Source organism: Aythya fuligula, chromosome 1 (genome assembly GCF_009819795.1).
Source record: "Aythya fuligula isolate bAytFul2 chromosome 1, bAytFul2.pri, whole genome shotgun sequence".
NCBI classification, from domain to species: domain Eukaryota; kingdom Metazoa; phylum Chordata; class Aves; order Anseriformes; family Anatidae; genus Aythya; species Aythya fuligula.
Window position 1 is genome coordinate 37,199,746 of NC_045559.1, and position 20,069 is coordinate 37,219,814.

The following is a 20,069-nucleotide window of genomic DNA, read 5'->3' on the forward strand; positions in this document are numbered from 1 at the left end:
TGAGCAAATTTACAAATATATATATTGTCTGTAAAACAGCATGTGCAGTTTATTCGTAATACAAGTTAAAATAAGTGCTACTGTATCAGTGCAGTTTTCAGGTATCTTAACATACAAAACATTCATACAGGAAGGGAGGAATGAAGGTTAGTTGTTTTAACCTGGGTTTTTGAACTGCCAATAGCATGACCCTGCAGATTATACTCGCAGCAAATATGACAGCTTCTGCAGTTTTCATGGTTTTTCAAACTCAAAGACTGGATCCCCTGGAACTGAGGTGGACAAACCAGAAGATCGGAGGGAAATAGGATGAGCTGGAGGTAAAATGAGCAGAGAAGAACAATAGCTGCTCAATGGCTGCTGAACTCTGGATTCAACTCGGCCTTTGTTATAAAAGTGTGAAAGGAGGTTTCTTCAGTGCCTTTTACATCCTGTTCTGTGTGCGACAGTTTTTGTTAAGGCACTAATGTATGGCGTTACCCTGGCAAGTATTGCCAGAGCATCATTCTGTGCCTATCCAAAGGTATTCTGGCACGTGGAAGCAGCAGTAGATCACAGTGCTGCAACTGTCGTTGATATTCTAGTAAGACAGGGAACAGGGTATAGTCATAAGATGAGAGAAATGTTAGAAAACAAGCTAAAAGGGAAAAAATCTGCTGTGAATATGCTGAGGTATTTTGAAAGGGGACCAGAATGCAATAGCTAGCAGTATCTCCATAAACTGGGTTTTAGAATTTAATACCAAAACATGAGGAAACACTGCCTTGAAATTGGTATTATTTGGTTAATGCAGTTGGCTAGTTGTCTCTCTTAAATCTGAACTTGGTTTTCCTCTGGTTAGCTGACATTTTTGGAAACCTGCCTGTTACATGGCTATGTGGCAGAAGCTGCTACTGAACTAAACACACATACATTTTTATGTCTTCAGAGAGTTTCCTGTGAGCATTGGGGTTCGGGGGCAAATTTTTCACACACTTAAAGATTGGGGAACGCAGGGGAGATATTGGTGCATTTTACTTTAATTAAAGGACATGAAAGAAGAAATCTATGAACTCATTCAGTAGTGACAATTTTAATGCTGTAGAAATTTTGAAATTGTAGCTTTCTCTGTCTCCAAAGTCGTCGTACTAATGTAACAATTGTCTTCTAGAAGTAGAAATAAATGAAATTAATTGTACCAACATATCTAAATGTCATGAAAAAGTATGGGATGACTGTAGAGAGAAACCATATGGTAGAAAAGCATTGTGAATTAGGTGCATTTTCCCCTGCCGTATAACTCATCTACTTCAATTACAGCAATATTCAGGCCTTCTAATTAAGAATCTGTTGTGCTAATTAGTTGTCAAATTAATCTTATTTCCTTTGTGTTAAGTTTTCAGAGTGCATTAAGATGTTTTCTAGACCTAAAGCTAAGTGTGAGGATGGTATGGTAAACATGAGATGTGAGGCTAAATCATGTAAAAGGAGTAGGTGGCAATGGTAAGTAAACAGGATACTTAAATTCATGGTTGAGATGCGTGTGCTTAGTGCTGCCGTAATGCCTATGTTGTGGATCCAAATAATACTCACTTTGTTTACAGTACAGAGGAGCAAGCTTAACGACAGAATAGAAGGTCGAGATGTATTAAATGGTGAATGCTTTCTTACAGGAGAGTAATTTTTACTTGACCACTTACAAAACAGGTGGGAATGTAAGGATCAACATTAATTCACAGAAGAATTAAGTTGATTCAAGTTTTCTGTAAATTATGGAAATTCCAAGATAGGATTCTCACTAAGTAGCTGTGGATATTTCGGCAAGGCAGGAAGAGAGCTTTATAAAGGTTTTAACTGCATCATGATTACTGGAATTGCTTGTTGGTTTTATAAAATCTAACTAGGTTAGGTGCTCAGATTCCATTGACGTTCACTGGACCACTTTAAGTGTTTGTTCTTGGGGGAGCAGAGTTTTTTCTCCACCACTTTGTCAAGTATGTTTGAGTAAATCTGATGTATTTATGCTTTCAGTGCAATTAGGTTCAGTTAGTTCTGCTAAGGGTGATGTCAGGAATACCTCTAGCTGTTTCTTAGGCAATAAATGTCTGAAACTGAAGTGCAAAATGATGCTAAGAGCAGCCTTTCAGAACTTTAGTTTTGTTTTAAAGTTTCCTTGTATGGTTAGAACTTCAGTACTTTTCATGACTTTGAACAGACGCAATCAAGAGAATTTAATAACCTCACACATAATATAGAAATGGTTGGCCTTTGTTGCCATTAACTATTTTTGTATCTCAAGCATAATTAAAGTTTTTACTAGAAAAAGTTGTTCAGCATGCTCTGATTTTTCTATGAAAAATCTCGCCATCCTTGCGGAGGAGGTATTTTCTTTAAAACACAAAACCACAATTCACGTATATACATAATTTAGGTATATATTTTGCTGCACTTTAATCTAAATTGATTTTAACTTTCCTTCTAAATGTAGCATCTAATATAGCAGTTGACAGAGCTGAACTGCTTTCAGATTGTATTTACGTGAACGAAATGAAACGAGTTCTGATACAACTCCTGTTTGGATGAGGTTCATTCGTATGCATGTAAGCAGCAATGCTTCTCTCAAATGAAGGATCATTCTAACATCAACCCAAACTAGAAATGTGATTTAAAAGTTCATATTTGTGTCTATATTTGGCTGAATGTAACTTAGTAATAACACGAGGAATAATTCCTTATGTTCACCCTGTTCTTCCCTGCAAAGACGAAACAGCTAAGCCTGCAGCTTCTGGGTTTTATTTCTCTGCTACCCTAAGCTGCAGGTAAAAAGTATTTCTTTGCTTTTACCATTTTTTATATTAATTCTGGAGAATTGAAAACTGCTGGTCACTTTATTACTTTCTTTTTGCCCTTCTTTACTCCTTGATGTGAGATGGGAAGCTTTGCTTGCTGCTGTATTGAACATGAACGGGCAGGCTTTGTGACTGCAAGGATTAGAGCAAAAATGTTCTTTTACACTAAAACTGAGCTTCTTCATCAGTATCAATTTTTGATTTTTCATTGTATCTTGAGTTTTTTAATTTTTCACTATATCTTGAGTTTGACGAGGAGAAAGGAAATCTGGTTCCTTGGCCATAATGAAGTGAATTAATCTTTGTGACTAGTGTTGAAATGGGCAAGTTTTCTGCAAGAGGTGGGCATCAGGCAGTTTGGTCTCAGTAGGGAGTTAGACTTCTTTAAATTCTTTTCCATGCATGAGGCTTTAATGTTTCCACGCTAATCTTTGCTGAGGATAAAACTGCCTTCCACAAAGGTCATCCGTCCCCCAGAACAAACAAAGGGATTTCTGTGGTCTGTGTATTGTGTTTTAGAGCCTAACCCTGAACTGGAGAAGACATAAGAGTGTTTTTCTGAGAACCACACAGACACTGGCTGGAAGGCAGATGTCAGCTGAAATGCAACACCGAGAAAAACAAACAAAAATTATCTGAAAGTGCAAATATTTTCATTTAAAAAAAAAAAAAAAAAAAAAGCTTCTGCCTTTTATCCTGTTTTTGAAGATTAGGAAATACAGAAGAAAAGAAGAAGTAATTAGCAAGCTGTGAACTTCTGTGATCCTGGAATTTTGGGGTTTAATTTCTTTTCCCTGCTGCTTCCTTTAAAAAAAAATAAAAGTCCCACCAGTTTTCCACAGGTTTTCTACAGAATTATATATTCAAAAGCCTTTTTAGTAGGTTTAAGTTCTTTAATTGTATTTTCAATATTCTATTTTATTCTGAAGAAATTCTTTCCCTTCATCTGTGGATTTCTCCCACCTGGTAATTTGGAGGCAGTTCAGTACTGCTGCTGTAGGCTTGAGGACATAAACTGTGTCACTTGGTTCAGGGCTGTGAAGATATTCCTGTAGTACAGTAAGGTTCCAATTCACTTTCTCATTTTTTTTTTAATTAAAACAAACAAACATTCACATGTGACTGCTTTCCTTCCAACCTCCAGCCTTTCTTCTCTTCAGAGGAGGAAAGACTGGACTCTTATCATCTGATTACTGTTATTTTGGTGCCACCCTTCTGGGGCTTTCCAGTATTTTAATCTCAGGTCCTCTCGAAGACTTTTTTTTTCCTTGAAGTCTTTTCAGATTATTTGCTCTAAGGCTCAGGTTTATCTCCCATATCTATGACACTTCCATTGTCCATGGAAATAGTTCTTTCAGGAATTGCATGTAATCTCCATTTTATGGAGGGATTTCTCAGAGAGACGCTGTGCTTAAATGCAACTGAAGCTAGTTTTTGAGGAAGCTTGTAATTCTACCACTTCACTGAAAAATGAGGATACTTAAAATTCACTGTAATTTAGTGCATCAAGTGATATATATATATGTAAAAACATACATTTCCAAGTTATCCTATTTAAAAACATACCAAAGGACAAAAATGAAACCATGTTCCATGTGCAGCACAACTGAAGGCATGTAGTCTCATGGAAAAATTTCTCCTCTCCCTTAAATTTCTTAGTGCTTGCACTGCACAAAGCATCACGCCTGCTATGGCTCTGGGTCAGAAGAAGGTGCTTTGTGTTGCAACAGCTAAATTCTGCCTGCTGGGGGAATGCATGGCAAGTGCTGCTTTGATTTTTTTCACACAGGTAACTGATTTTGCAACATTGGCCACATTTGGCAGAAGGGTACATAGGAATTAACTAACGTTTAAAAAGAAAAAATGGGATTTCCCATGATCCTGATTCTTCAAAGTCAAGCTCAGCAATCAATCAACTTAAGCATAATTTTCCAAATGCAAAGATGATCAAGGGAGTCTATATTAGGAGGAAGATGCTAAATTAAAGCAACAAGATTACTGAGTCCTATTTTTAACCAATGCTGCAAACTGAAAACGCACATCTCTGATTGGAAATCCTGACTTGTTTACAGAACTCACCTCATCATCAGCATTAGAATTGTGGAACTGAGGTTGTAGATGGATGAAGGTTGATTTCAGTACCTTGCCAAGGCAAGCAGAATAGAATAGCTCAGTTGGAAAGGACCTTCAAAGATTTTTCCAATCCAGCTACCTGACCACTTCAGGGCTAGCCGTAAGTTAAGGCACATTACTGGGGGCATTGTCCAAATGCCCCAAGAACACTGGCAGGCACGGGGCATCAACCACCCCACTAGGAAGCCTGTTCCAGTGTTTGGCTGCTGTTTCCCCTTGGGAAGTTGCAGAGAGCCACAAGGCTGCCTTCTTTTCTTCAAACTAGGCAAACCAAGTGTCTTTAGCCTTTACCCCTGGGTCAAACAAAGTAAAGCCAAAGTAAAACACCAAACTGTTGCTTTCTCACTTGGTACCAACTTTGGAACCTGAGGTGCAATTTAACACACATTAAAATATTAGGATATTTTTATCTCTGGAGTGGCAGATGTGAAAGATAAAACAATTGTTTGACATGAAAGATTAAGTACTGTTCTTTTTATTTATTTATTTATTTAGGAGTGTATATGTGGAGAAACCGTGACCTTAATTTCAGGTACTTTTCGAAGAACTTGACAATTTTTCAGGTCTGCTCCTCTCTTTCACTCCCAACTGATTTTAAAATGAGAGGAAAACCCTAATTCTGTAATTCCATAGTGTTGTCACATTCGTTTTTTTGTAGGACTGTCCTTTTTTTTTGGCCTTGTTAGTCTTCCCGAGAAAAAAGTCAAGAACAGAAATGCAGTTGAATGGCTTTCAGCCTTGTGCATTCAATTGTTCTATGTTAATTTTTACACACACAAAAAATAAAAATCAAGGGATGTTATTTATATACATAGAAAATGATGCTTTCTCAAAGTTTGAGTTAATGTATTCAGGGTTGAAACAGTTTGATATCATCAAGGGCTATTATAGGGACAAAGAATTTTCTGAAAGCGTAAAATTTCTGGTTTTCCATGACTGATTTCTTTCAGGTCTGTTAGGTGGCTGAAACATGAACAAAGGAGCACAAGGGCAGGCTGTCACGTACAAATGTGAATTTGTTAGATTGCTGTTTAGCAAATGGTTAATATTTATTGGTCTCTGTTTTTTTCTTACCAGTCTTATTGCTCTGAGACTTTTCATAGCTTAACTATCAGAAGCAGGTGTTCCGCTGTATCCGAGTTGCCTTTGATTAAAGGAGAATGAGTTTGCAGAAGGATTTGGTGTGCTGAAGCAGTTGGGTGGCTGACTGGGTTTATTTTTTTCCATGCATCTTTGATCATGTTGAAGAACAGGAAAGAAGAGGTCCGTCAGTGAGTGGGTTTAGGCATTCCTATAGGAGTTCAAGAAAACTCTGCAGAATATAACAATTTTTTTTTTTCCTGTTATTTGGTGCACACCAGGGGGAAAAATGTTTAATAAGGCTAGTTGAATAGATTTTTAAGCAAAAAATGCTGCTTTCTTGCTGCTGAAAGAAGGGAACAACATCATGCAGAAAAAAACTCTGGTCATGCCATCTCGATCATTTGATTCCCATTGCAACAGGTAGGTAGATGGAAGGGAGCTTTGTGTTTCCTGAGATAGTGGATTTATGCTAATTTGCAGGTCTATGCAGTTTGCTGTAAGAATGCAGTACTCTTGATATTTTTAAATTATGTTTATACTAAGTGCAGAATTACATTTTCAAGGGAATGCTCATTTTAAGAAGTTGCTTGCTTCATTGATTTCATTCTGGAAAATTCACCTCAAATAATAAAATTAAGTGATTCCTCTGACAGGATGGAATAACTAAAATTGTGAGTTGATAGTACTTTCAACTGTTGCAATAAATTAAATCCATTTTCCGCAAAGGAAACTTTAAAATGCTGCTGTGTAAAGCAAGTAAAAAGCCACCACTAACAAAAAAAAAATTAAATGCACACCTAAGGCCTTAGTGCGAAAACCAGAATAAACTAAAATGTTCTGCAGAAATTTAGTCTTATACTGACTATCTTCTGCTTTTGGAAGTGGTGAAGAGGGAGGACGTTTACTTTGTGTCCCTCTCCTTAATTTTAATTTGATCTGGTGGATAAATGTGAATGCTTATGCTCTAAAAAAATATATTTCTTTGCAGACTTTAGCATCCTGTTTAAATGTTGGAGACAACTTTTCTCTTCTTAGAAAGTGCCCTGCTACTGTTGTAGACTAGAGCTAATATTTGAACACATGAAGGAGCAAACTGTCTGGGTAGTGCTTAGAAAGGGCAAAGAATGTAATACAAGATTTAAGTATTTATTTACAAAGTTGGTCTTAAATGTCACAACATTTTTTTTCTGTGCTGCTGCAGTGTTTGTTTACAGGAGAAATGTTCAAACACATGCTCTTCAGGACTGTAAACCGATGACATCTTTTATTGTGAATGTTTGTTTGCTTTATGTCACTACAGAACAGTCTTGCTTGCCTTGGTTAAATCTTGCATACTTTTCTGCGGTTTTATCCACAGTTCAGCCTATAGCAATGAAAACAGAATTCGTTTCTGACAAAGCTGATGTTACAGAAACAGAGGAGCCGTAGGAGATGTCTGAGGACTGCATACAGAATAATATGTTTGACTACAAAGATGTCATAGTTAATGCATTCTGCTTTGCAGACCAGTTATTTCTTTGACAAAGTAGTGGAAATAGGTTTATTTAAAAGCATAGTATCTGAGAAGAGCATCAGAAGCAGCTTTGGATAAATCCGTTCTTACAGCTTGTTGATGGTGTGGCTGAAGAAGTCTACTGTGTGAAGTCTGTCTTCATTACTCATTGGCCATCAATGCCCTTCATTTAAAAAAAAAAAAAAAAAAAACAAAAAACAAAAAAACAACAACAACAAAAAAACTCCAAATGTTTCCACTTGGCTGTATTACTAAATATGCTATCGTGTTGGTAAATGCAGCACAGTGCTGAAGGTTATCTGTGCTCAAAAGCAGGATGCTGCATTGTGCATAAGGTATTATTACTGTAGTCCCATATTACCAATTTGACAGTTTTATGAATAAAATGTTAGTGATTGCAGAAACTACCATTTCTCCAGAGGGAAGCCTGATGCCCCAAGACTACTATCTTACATTGATTAGATCATAAAAAAAGCTATAATTTTGCCTCTTTTTCAGGAAGAGCTTTAAATATCAAGCCCTGAAACCTTTTAATGAAAGAAAAGTTCTTTTAGATAACTATAGTATTTAATCCTGTAGCTATATTTTTTAATGTTTCTCTGGCAATTTTAGAATTGTAATAAGTATACTGGGTACAATCCCACTCAATGGGATAATTCACAAATAATGTTAATATACTTGGAACAACTAGAGTTTCTTCATGATAATTTCAGTGTTGACCTCATGTGATGAGTACATTCTCTATGCCCCCTAACAAAGTTTTCAGAATGCACTGTGAATATAGTGAAGTACCTAAGAGTATTAACATGATACATAGCTATAGGATTAAAATACATGCTTGTTAATAAGTCTTCATTCAGATATTTTCTGTCCTTTCAAGTGGCTCTCCAATTCAACACACTAAATATGTGTGTATCTACCTGAGAATAGGTGAGCTTTCCTGTTTTTTCAGTCTTTCAACATTTTGATTTTTTGAGATACAGTTCTTCCTAGATACAAGTTTTGTACTTGTGGTAATTGTTTCAGTTATCTGAAGAAATGACTAATCTTGAATATTTTTTCCATTCCTAAGCATTAAATAAAATCACGGAGCAATATTTATATATATATATATATATATATATATACACTGATGAGAATTTTTATATAAAAATTCCCTGATTGCTATGAAACTATCAGTCTTTTTGTAAAGAAATCAAGCATAAATCTAAAACATAATTTATCTATGGTATTTCAATTCCATCATAATATTAGTACTTTGGACCCTCTGGTTTTGTATCTGGCTTAAACAGAAACCCCTTAATTTATTTTGGATCAACAAATGGCAAAATGTGTTAGAGTGGGTCCCTGCTCTCCCAGTGTTGATTCTCTACTGGTGAATCTGCCTTTGTCTTAAAAATGGAGTGTTAAGTATTTCATCTCAAAGGGCTAAGCTATAGCTGAGATTAACCTCTCCATCCTTTCTCTGTGTTTATTGTAGCAGTTTACAGTATGGCTGCTAAGAAAAAAAAAAAAAGGTTGATAATACAGTTTATTGCCTGTCCAGCTACTTCATCGTGTTGCGTGTTGGCTGGCTCTATGGGCACGGGTGAAAATTAGCTGAGTTTCAGGAGCAACTCCAACTACTTATTTTCTTCCAGGAGATGGCGCCGAAACCTCATTAACAACTGCCAAACAAACGGGGGAGAAAGTACAGCAAAAGTTCTTCACAAATAAGAAACATCAGTTTTTTGACGAATGGGTTTGAAACGGATCTAGTCATTTTATTTTCTTGCCAAAGTATGGAAACTCTCTGTTATAAATGGCTCCCTTTGAAGACTCTTTTAAAACTTTTTCGAGTCATTTACAAGCTTCACTTGTGTACTGTAGAGTTTGGGCAGGTCTGTGCAGGTGGGTGAAGGGCCTGGTGATGCCAGTCTGGCAGTGAGGTGCTGAGTGGTGGCACGGCCTGGTGGCCTTGGCACTGCTGCAAGGCGCAAAGGGGACCACTGTGTCCCATCAGCTGCATTCCCCGCCTGATAAAGCAGATTTCATGACAAAATGCTGTATTTTCCCTCTACCTTGCTCATGATTTCCCTTCTCCCACACTTTCAGTACGCAGCTGTAATGGGGATGGTGGCTCTTAACATGAGAGGCCTGCCAAAACTAGGTGTCGGGTTTTGGGGACCAGGCTGGTATGTCAGTAGGGTTTGTCATTTTCAGAGTTATATTCATTTCTTTCCTAAAACTGCTAACATTTGGTAATAATACACTGGTTTGCTTTTCATGTCTGGAGTTATTTTTGTTGGTGGTTTTTGTTTGCTTGTTTTTTAAGAGGGTAAAGAAAGGAAGCAGGTAACATGCCCTTTTAGTTAGTTTCTATTGTAAGTTAACATGACTACCACGATTTTTTAATTTTTATTTTTAATGGTCTAGCCAACAAAATCTCATCACACATTGTTTTACAATTTGGCTATCAAACACACAAGAACCCCAACAACCCCCCAGCCTTAATATTTGGTTATGCCACAGAACTGGGGCTTCCCTTCTGGAATGGCATTGACCCAGAGGAATACTACACAGCAAAATGCACCCAGTTCGAAGGAGCCACAACCTGCAACGTAACTGTACGAACAGCTGGAGAAGACACTTGCCTAGCAGTTGTCACTCAACAGCGTGTGTAAGCTAACAGCAGCTTCAGGAGCTCACAAGCCTGTTGAGATTGTTTTGGTAGGGCTGAGGAAAGGCAAGGCATGCTGGAACATATGTATTTAATTAGAAACTGAAAGGAAAAGTAGTATTTGTAATTGTAGTTTAGAAATGTATACAAATACAGTCTTAGATTGTCCTCCTGCCTGGATTTGCTAGTGCTCAGTTTGTTTAAGCTACTATTAAAACTTGGTGTTTTTGCTGGAACCTGGTTTCAATTACAAGTTTTGCCTCACAGAAACAAGCTGGACTTAAGGCTCCAAAATTACAACAAAGTTGGATGGAGGCAATTGTTCATACCAAAGTATGAACAGCTTGTCAAGGCTGGCTTCTATGGTGCTGAATAAAATGACAGCTGAAATGTTGTTGAAACCATACTGGTTAACAACAGCTCAGTTTGACAACACTATATATATATTTTTTTAATTCATAAAATAACTCTCTCAATATTGTCCCTTTGTCAGAACATGAAAAAGGCAAAGGGCACCAGCGCTACTCCCTGATGCACCTGAACTGGAAAAGACTAACTGGAATATTCTGAGGAATTTCAAAAACGGGAAAATTTTTTATATATATATATATATATATATACACACACATATATACACATATATATGTATATATATACACATATATACATACATACATACATATATATATATACACACACACACACATATACATACGTTATATATATATATATATGTATGTATGTATGTATGTATATATAATATATGCAGTAGTTAACTGGTCTGTTCTTACCATGGACCAGTTCTGTATTTGTGGTTTAACCTGGCAGGCAGCTAACCACCCACTTTGCTCACTCCCCACCACCCCACAGTGGAATGGGGGAGAGAATTGGAAAAAAGGTAAACACTCATGGGTTGAGATAAAGACAGTTTAACAGGGCAGAAAAGGAGGGAAGTTAATAATTATAATGATGACAAAAATGTACAAAGCAAGCAATGCACAATGCAATTGCTCATCACCTGGTGACTGATGCCTCACCCATCCCTGGCCAACCCTCCCGGTTTTATTGTTCAGCATGTCGTCATACAGCGTGGGACATCCCTGTGGCCAGCCTGGGCCAGCTGTCCTGGGTCTGTCCCCTCCCAGCTCCTGGTGCACCCCCGGCCCCCTCCCTGGCAGGGCGGTGTGAGAAGCTGAAAAGTCCTTGGCTCTGTGCAAGCCTTGCTCTACAACAAGTACAGCATCAGTATGTTAGCATCCTAAATCCAAAACACAGCACTATGCCAGCAACTAGGAAGAAAATTAACTCTAACCCAGATGAAACCAGAGCAATTTAATAGCATATGTGTGATGTTTCTAGAAGCAAAGTATATGGAGCTACAGGGAATATCATAAAAATGGCTTGCTTGAAGCCTCTTGGCTGCTACAAACTGCACCTTTAGCTATAGGAACAGGTATTGAGGAGCGTTTTCAGGCTTCATATGTATCCTCTTATCCCGGTGGTCTTATGTGACATAGCAAATATCAGAATACACATAAATTGTTCATTTAAAAATTGTGTCTATCTGGCAATGGAAAAAAAAAAAAAAAAAAAGAGCACAAAACCAACTCTCCTTACATTCATGTAACATTAAAAGTAAATGGGAAGGAAATCCATTTGAAGTTTTAATTCTTTCCTAATAACTACCATTCATTTTGAAACTGTTCCCACTGGTAACCAGTGGCAACAATTGAATGCAGTTCAACTAGGAAATGAATGGAACAAACATAACCCCTGGTTTGATGACATGTTTACAGGCTCTCCACTCCTCTCACTTGGGAACATCAGAATTGCTATAATGGATCAGAAAAACAGGCTATTTTGTGGTTATCCTCTCTGACAAGGCCTGCATCACAGCCTTTAGAAAGAAGTTTGCTTCTGTAATAGCAAAGAGGCTATGTTACATTGCTGTGGCCAAAACGGGCCTTTATTTGCAGTTTTTACAGTTCTACTGCCTGAATCGAGGTTTCCTGGGTGTAAGTGAGGGCTCAGCATGAACTTCCAGGGGCTGTTCCTTGCTAATACGTATTCTAGGGAGCATCTGACTCAGTCAGTCCTGATTTATCCAGTACATAATTCTATTAATTTTTCTAGGTAGGACAAAAAAATCTTTCTTTTAAATTTCAATTTATATTGACAAGCTTTAATCAACGTATCTATTTTGATTTAACTTTGGTGTGACTTTAAACAGATTATGTCCCAGTGTGGCCACAGAGGCTATCAATACACACGTTGTGTACTAATGGGTAACAAACGGGCCCTGCTCCTTCTGTGAACTGTGTCGGTTATTTCTGAGAATCATATTTCCATATTATCTCCCACTTTATAAATCAGTTGTTTGCTTTAATCTCGTGACAGTTATAGGAACTGCACCAGCTAGAGACTAAAATCTGGTTCCCCTTGCTGTCTCTGCAGAGGTTATCTGGCTCAGCTATTGCAGCCTGGGCCACTCAGTCATCTGTGCAGTGCCGACTCGACAATAAAGATTATCTTGAACTAGGGGGTGAGTTACTGGTGGGAGAGAGGCAGCCAGAGGAGAAACGCTGAGGTTGTCTGAGGTTGCTGTGGAGCCACAGATAGCAGCTTTTGGGGTTTTAATAAGTTCATGTGTGTGGCTGTGGGGAACTGTGAGATGGGGTGCTCCTGGACATATCCACGTATCACCAGCAAAGGAGCTACTTCACACTGGTGATACTACGTCCTTTGGCAATGGGACATCAAGAATAATTCTCTGTGGAGCCCCCAGCAAGGATCATGCAAGGCACAGTGGAGAATCAAGTCCTTAGAGTGTTTCCTAACATGTCCCTAAATCTGCACCGACAGCTGCACTGCACACCCACAGCATGAGTGTGCGGCGTTGGAGGGCTGCATAAGGGTGGTAATGAAAACTGTGCATGTATGCTCCAATCCAGAAATGCTAATTATTAAGATGAAAAGCTCACTTTTAAAAATTTATTTTTATATTCTCTCTCTTCTTCCTTTTGCCTTTTTCTTTCTGTTGTGCTAGTTGTTTGAAACAAAGCAAGGCTTGTGGAAAGAGGAGGACAATGAGGGTCGCAATGCAGGGACAGCTCGAGCATGTTGCCCAGGGCAGTGTTCAGCTGAGTTTGCAGAATAACTCTCCAATGGGGGGACCACACAATCACTCTGAGCAACCTCTTCCAGTGCCTGACTACTCTCACAATATTTTTTTTTCTTTTGCTCTAAATTATTTCCATTTGTACAAGTTGCCCCTTCTCCTGTCACTGAGCACCACTGTGAAAAGGCTGGCTTTGTCTTCTTTTCTCCCTCCATCAGGTATTTATATATTTAGATGAGATCCCGCTGAGATGTCTCATCTCCAGGCTGAACAGCCCCAGCTCTCTCACCTGCACCCTGTGTACATCAGGTGCTCTAAGCTCATAATCATTTTGGTGGCCTTTTGGCTCTCTCTGGTATGTTTATGCCTCTCTTTTACCAGGCTCTCCAGATGCATTTCCCCCACGCTGAGCAGAGGGGAAGGCTCGCCTGCCCTGACCTGCTGGCAGCAGTCTCTCTGATACAGCCTGGGAGGCGCTGGTATTCTCTGCCACAAGAGCATTTTGCTGGCTTGTAGTCAATTTGGCATCCAGCAGGACCCCCAGCTCCTTTCCAAGCTTTACTTTGTGTGTCTGGAAGTGAAAATTGACTGCCCTGTCCAGAATTAAATTCATGTGCAAGTAAGGGTAAAACTGAAAAAATCACTTTCCACACAAAAATCAGACAGCTATTTGTTCTTAAATGTAATGGAAATATTGATTAGCAAAGCTGCTACTGCAATTTCCTTCGTAGGTTTCTCCCTGTGCTATTGCAAAATCACTTCAGAGCGCTATTGTTTTATAACCCAGACAGCTGGCTGATAGGAATTTATCAAATTGCACATTAAGTAAATTAAGAATGCTGGGCCCAGCCTCTCATTCAGACGTCGCTCACAAGAGGTACTGCCACATCTGCTTAGTCGGGAACCTGCCGATGGTTTAATGACAGCCTTTGAAGAAAGAGAAGGGCTGGATTTTAGTACTTTATGAACAAAAACATTTGGAGATAAAATATTATTTTAAATCGTTAACTGACATGGTAATGGCTGCCAGGGAAACCTTGAGAATGACAAGCAGCCCCTACCTACTCATGCCAAAGAAAGCGAGGAGAGCAAGGTGGAGGTGTTACTGGAAGAAAGGTCAGTTGTTCCACAGCGTCGCCTGTGGCTGAGATACACTTGTCATGAAGTAATTTATCATGTTTAATTACATGATTTTTTTCCCCCCCTCCTTTTTTTTTGTTTTTCCTAAATGGAGACATATTTTGTTGCCTCTCACATGGAAAGTGATTAATTGTACAAATTAAATGAAAATATATCCCATGTTTAATTGCACAAAGGCTCTTGCAGTGCTAAAAGAGATGTGATGTTTTTCTCACTCAGTGCCTCTTCTGGAAAACTAAAAATCCAGAATAATCTTTGAGTTCTCTTTTGTGAGAAGGAGGGAAAATGGAACCAAACTCTTTATTATCTTCTGTGGCTTCACATATTTTCATGCATTGCAATAAAGCTTAGCATTCCCGTAGCATGTCACATTTCTATTAGCGTCCCCAGAAACAAGTCACAGCCAGTAGAGAGACCACCTCCTTCATCCTGTAGAGCTTGAGTCTGGTTTTGTTGATTCAAACCAAGATTTTACATTTTAGTGGCCTAAACAGCAGACTGTACATTACTCTGAGGTGAGTCTCCCTCAAGATGCCTTACTACAGCTGTTCTACTCTGTTTAACTTCTCTTGTTTAGGTACTAAATATTGGACAGAGAGAAGCTGGGACTTGAACCTTCTTCTCTGAATGCCCCAACAGAAGGGGTGATCTCTCTCCTGTCCTGTGCATATTAATTGCTCCTGAAAAGTAGATGAGTTAAAAACGGAGGGAAATATGAACACCAACTGTGTGTGAGAAGCTCCATTTTGGGGTGGGGGTACGTGCCAGCCTTCCCATGGGAAGCTGTGACCTCTGGTGTGCAGTGTATAGCCAGCTGGCTTGATACCAGGCTTATTTCCTTCAAAAGGAGGAACACAGGCTGACTCTAGAGGAAAAGGGATTTCAAAACCAATGAACTAACACAACTCAATAGCCTCTTACCCTGTGCTCTTGCTTGGCCCGCAGCCCCTCTCTGAGAAGAGCCACAAGCCTCAGAGGGAAACGTCCATCTCCAGGCAGCCAGTGTGCCTCTCCCTGCTGAATTTGAATACAGTGTTGTGTTGCAGCTCCCTCTCATTTTTCCTTCCCTGCTGTAATGCTCAGAGATGTTGCTGCATGGTGCTGACGTGTGTCAGTGCCCGTGGGGCAGTACCAAGCGTGCCTCCCTGAGGATGCTGGCAGCAACGAGCCAGGCTCCTGAAGCAGAAAGGAGGGGAGGGCTTTGTCAGTGACCCCCATAGCCAGTCCTCCTTCCCTACACAACAGACCCTCATCAGATATATTTTAAATAGTATTTGTATGCAGGCTAATGTGAATACTCCATGAGCAGTGCAGTAGTCACTGTTTTTTTTTTTTTGTTTGATTTTTTTTTTTTTTTTTTTTTTTTTCAGAAACACACCAGTGCATCATTTCCAGCACTGTTTGTGTCTGTGTTTGGCCAGAAGGATGTTCCCTCCACCCTGGGCTAGCTCTGGGGACTCCATTGTGTTTCATTTGAAATAAAACCCCACTTTCTCCATACCAGCCAGCTACAGAGGCCATGCTGGCATTGCACAGTGTTGCCTGCACATGGAACTGACAATAGTCAGATAAAGACAAGTACAAGCAGGTCCAAATCTTCACTGCTCAGCTTTTTAAGATTGACCAAAGCATTTCAATTGTAATGACCTTACACCTTGCAATCCCCTCTGTAAAATTGGACAAGTTCTTACAACATTCACTTTTCTAGATACCTTGCTTCTAAATTTTAATTTGCACAAAATTTAGTCATGTTCCCCTAGCTGAGTTTAAGCCTATTATGATTGCTTCTATGCTGTGAATAGGATAAGTGATTTATTACCGTGCACCGCTTCCCTAATCCTTCATAATGGAGCAATCAATTTGAGATGTGCGTTTTGCAGAAAGAATGAAAATAGTGTGAAAATAGAGAATATGGCTTTTATCTCTGCTGAAAAATGGTGACAAACATGCCTGCAGTGGGACCTGTAACGAGCCCCTGTATCTGATCAGATGCTGGACAATTAACAGCTTCCTGAGGTTTTGCATGAAGTCGGAAGCTATTGGCAATGCTTGTTCAAGTGTAGACAAAGCCATAAGGATCCTGCACTGCAGCAGGCATAACAGGACAGCTGAATATGCTTGAAGTTTTCTATTGTGGGCATAAATAGCAGCAACAAAACTCAAGCAATAGTCCACACTGAAATCTAAGCTTTCAGAGCAGCTGCGTCAAAATTTCTCCTGGATGTTTTGTTCTGAGATTTTCATCAATAGCATTGGTACATTACGTACACAGAGAATAGAACTGACTCTATTGTGAATGAAGAAAAACTCATTCAGGTATATTACAGTATTTATGGATAATTGTAGCATGCCTCATATGAAAGTGTTTTTTTTTTTTTATTATTTTATTTTTTTTATTTTTTCAAAAGTGCAGATTTCTTGTTTTGTGAAAATTCGTTGATTGGTTTCCATTAATCTTAGAGTAAAGCAACATTGCAATAAACCCAAGTAGAGATTTGTCAGCTTATAGAATAAAAGTAACATTTGATTCAGAAAATGTGAATAGGAAAGACTTTAAGTTGATAAACCAACATCTCCTTTTTTGCTCAATGCAGATGACAAATGAGATGAAAAATTCCTCTGTCTCTTTTAAAAAAATAACTGGGATGTTTTGGCTGGAATGAAAATACTGAAAAAAAATATTAATTAAATCAGTCCTTGTAGTTTTGCTGATCAAATGAAATACTGTAAATATTTATAACATATTTGTGTCTCACCTGTTCAAGAAGGAAGAACATAGCTATGGGCTCCTTCTACCTGCTCAAGGACAGTCTGATGAAAGATAGCAAATGCAGGATGAAGACCTTCAAAGGTGAGAGGTGTCTGAGTCATTCATCAGTGGGAAAAGGATCAAGCTCTGCAAAGAGCACTTGCCATTAATCCCAAACTCCCTATCAAGCCTGACTTTCAGAGATAGAAAGTAGAAAATAATAGGATGAACCCTGTGACACTGTGATCCGTAATCATCTCCTCGAACACCAATGGGTTAAAACATGCTCTTTAGTTATATCTTTGTGTCTATTTCACCTACCGAGTTTCTCCTTATAATTTTGCTCATCAAAGTGCAAGTATTTTGAACTCAGGATACCAGCTAATTAAAGGGAGTGCAGTGTATAGATTGAGTGAGGAAAAAAAAAAAAAAGCCTGTGCATCATTCTTGTCATTAAAAGGAGCAATTCTTGTGAAGAGCAGTGCAGAATGGGTGCACCTTATGAAATGGCAGCGAACGTGAGTGTGAAGCTGGAATTTCACCTCTGCCTGTTTACAACTCACCAGTGCCTCTGTGAATGCACAGTATTTTGCTCACTGATTTTTATTTTTTTTTTTATCCTGTAACACTTTTTTTCCCTGGTTCTTCAAGTATCTGGACTTCTCGATGTGTTTGGTGGGACCGTCGGGAAGCACTGGGCATTTCTAACAGCTCCCTGGCTCATTAGGGATACTCGCCAGGGCGAATTAGCAAATGCTAATGCTGTGCACTTTCAGGTCCTCAGGCACTGAGCATGCTTGGGAGTGTTTCCTGAACAGCTGGCACCTGCCTCTGCCATGGCAGCCAGCAGAGCCAAGCCATAGCATCACCTTCAGCTTCTCCTGGCCCCGTCACATCACCTTCAGCTTCTCCTGGCCTCGGAGCACTGGCAGTAAGCAGTGCATCAGCATCGCAGACAGCCTGGGACTCCACTCTGCCATTGAGCTCTGCTTCGTTCCCCGTGGGCAAAAGCAGAGTTGGAGAAGCCAGGCATCTGCCTCCTCAGGCTGGCGATCGCTGCCCTACTCTCAGCATTTACCTGCCCCTGAGAAGGGACATTTATAAAAGCAGCAACTCTTTTATAAGAGCAGCAACTCTGGCATTGCTCTTACAACTCACGTATGGAGATCAGGAACTCTGATCACTCTGTTAGGGGGTGTCCAGGCTAACTGAAAGCACAGAAGTCTGCTCATTCATGGCCACTTGCCTTTGGCTCTGCCCCTGGCATTAAAAGGTCAAATCATTTTTCAGTTTTCCCTGAAAATGGGAACCCTCTTTTGGTTTTGACACACGCATTTTCCTTGAGTGACTGCCTGAAATGCGTCTCCCTTCTAAACAGCATTCAGTCATTAGCAGTTCGTATTCTAAAATGCTATTTATTATGAGTGGAAATATGCAAAATTTCCTTAAGAGCTGACTTGCAAATGTTAATACAGGAATAAATGAAGAGTTGATGAATAAGTCCTTCAGAAGCAAGCTGCTTTAGAAACACTCCATAAATTTTCCCCATTACCACATTTAAAAAAACATTTAAAATAATTGTTGGAAGTCACTGAGTGCTGATAACTCTGCTTTATGAATGTGGACTAATGGAGTAACGTGATAATTATTTAGCTGCTGTTGCATTTTAATTCAATCACGCCACGGCTGTTACAGTACAGTGCAGCTTTTGCCTTTTAATTTTCTATAGGCAAATAAAATCTGCTCGGTGATTTCAGGTAATAGCCATCGCAGAGTGGGGAGAGAGGCAGAAACAATGCTAAAGGCTGTAGGTATTTGTGTGCCACTGAAACACAACTGCTGTGCACTTAGCAGAGTGACTTTCATGTCCCATTGCATTGAAAGAGACCGACCAGGGCATGACTGCCACCAGAAATGGTGGCATCCCAGAATGGCATCACCGTTCTGCGATGCCACCAGGCAGAGTCACGATGCCCGCAGCAGGGTGAGCAGGACTCTCCATGGCAGTTCCAGCACCAGTGTGCTCAGAGACATGTGAATGTGTTAACCCAATTGCCACTCAAATAATTTCCTCGTTTCCATTGACAGAGCTGATACATGGCCAAGATACAGACAGACAGCAGAGATGCTACGTGATTATCAGTAGGTAACAGTTACATAGTTTTGTATGATACTCAGGATGGTGTTGAGAAAGCCTTTGCCAAGACATTTCAGTGCCACGTGCTATGTGCCGTAGTCTATGCTCCTCTGTCTACACATTCTTTGCACTCTTTGGCTATCAAAAATTGCTTAACATGCTGAAATAATTCTGTTAACGTATATGATCTCTGGAGCAATAATGAGAGGTATTAAAATGTCATTAAAATGTCAAAACCACAGGAGTCAGACGTGGTCTTCTCTGAAGAGAGACCCGTAGCGTCTTATCCCAAGTAACAATATAAAATTAGAAGTAACTAAAGAGCCATTACGAGTTCCTGAAGCCTGAAGAAAGAAAGACAGAAGGACTAACTTAAAACAACTCGGCTTGTAAATGGACTGGATGCATAGCCAAGTCTAGACCATTGGACCTCAGATGACTGAATACACTTTATAAGATCACTCTATTAGATCAGTCATTACATTTAAAAGAACAGCTGTAAAGACCACTATAATTCAATGAAATCACTGCGATGCTTGGCTAGCTCTAAATAACTCTGTTTAAGAACTTTCACACCAGTGTAAAGCACAATTTTTCCACTTGCAGAGTTTTACATATTTCATGTCATACACTGCCAGGGTCTCTGGTGTACCCCGTGGTTTTGTTTGCAACTGTGATAACAAACTGGGCTTGGAAATGGGGTCTTTGA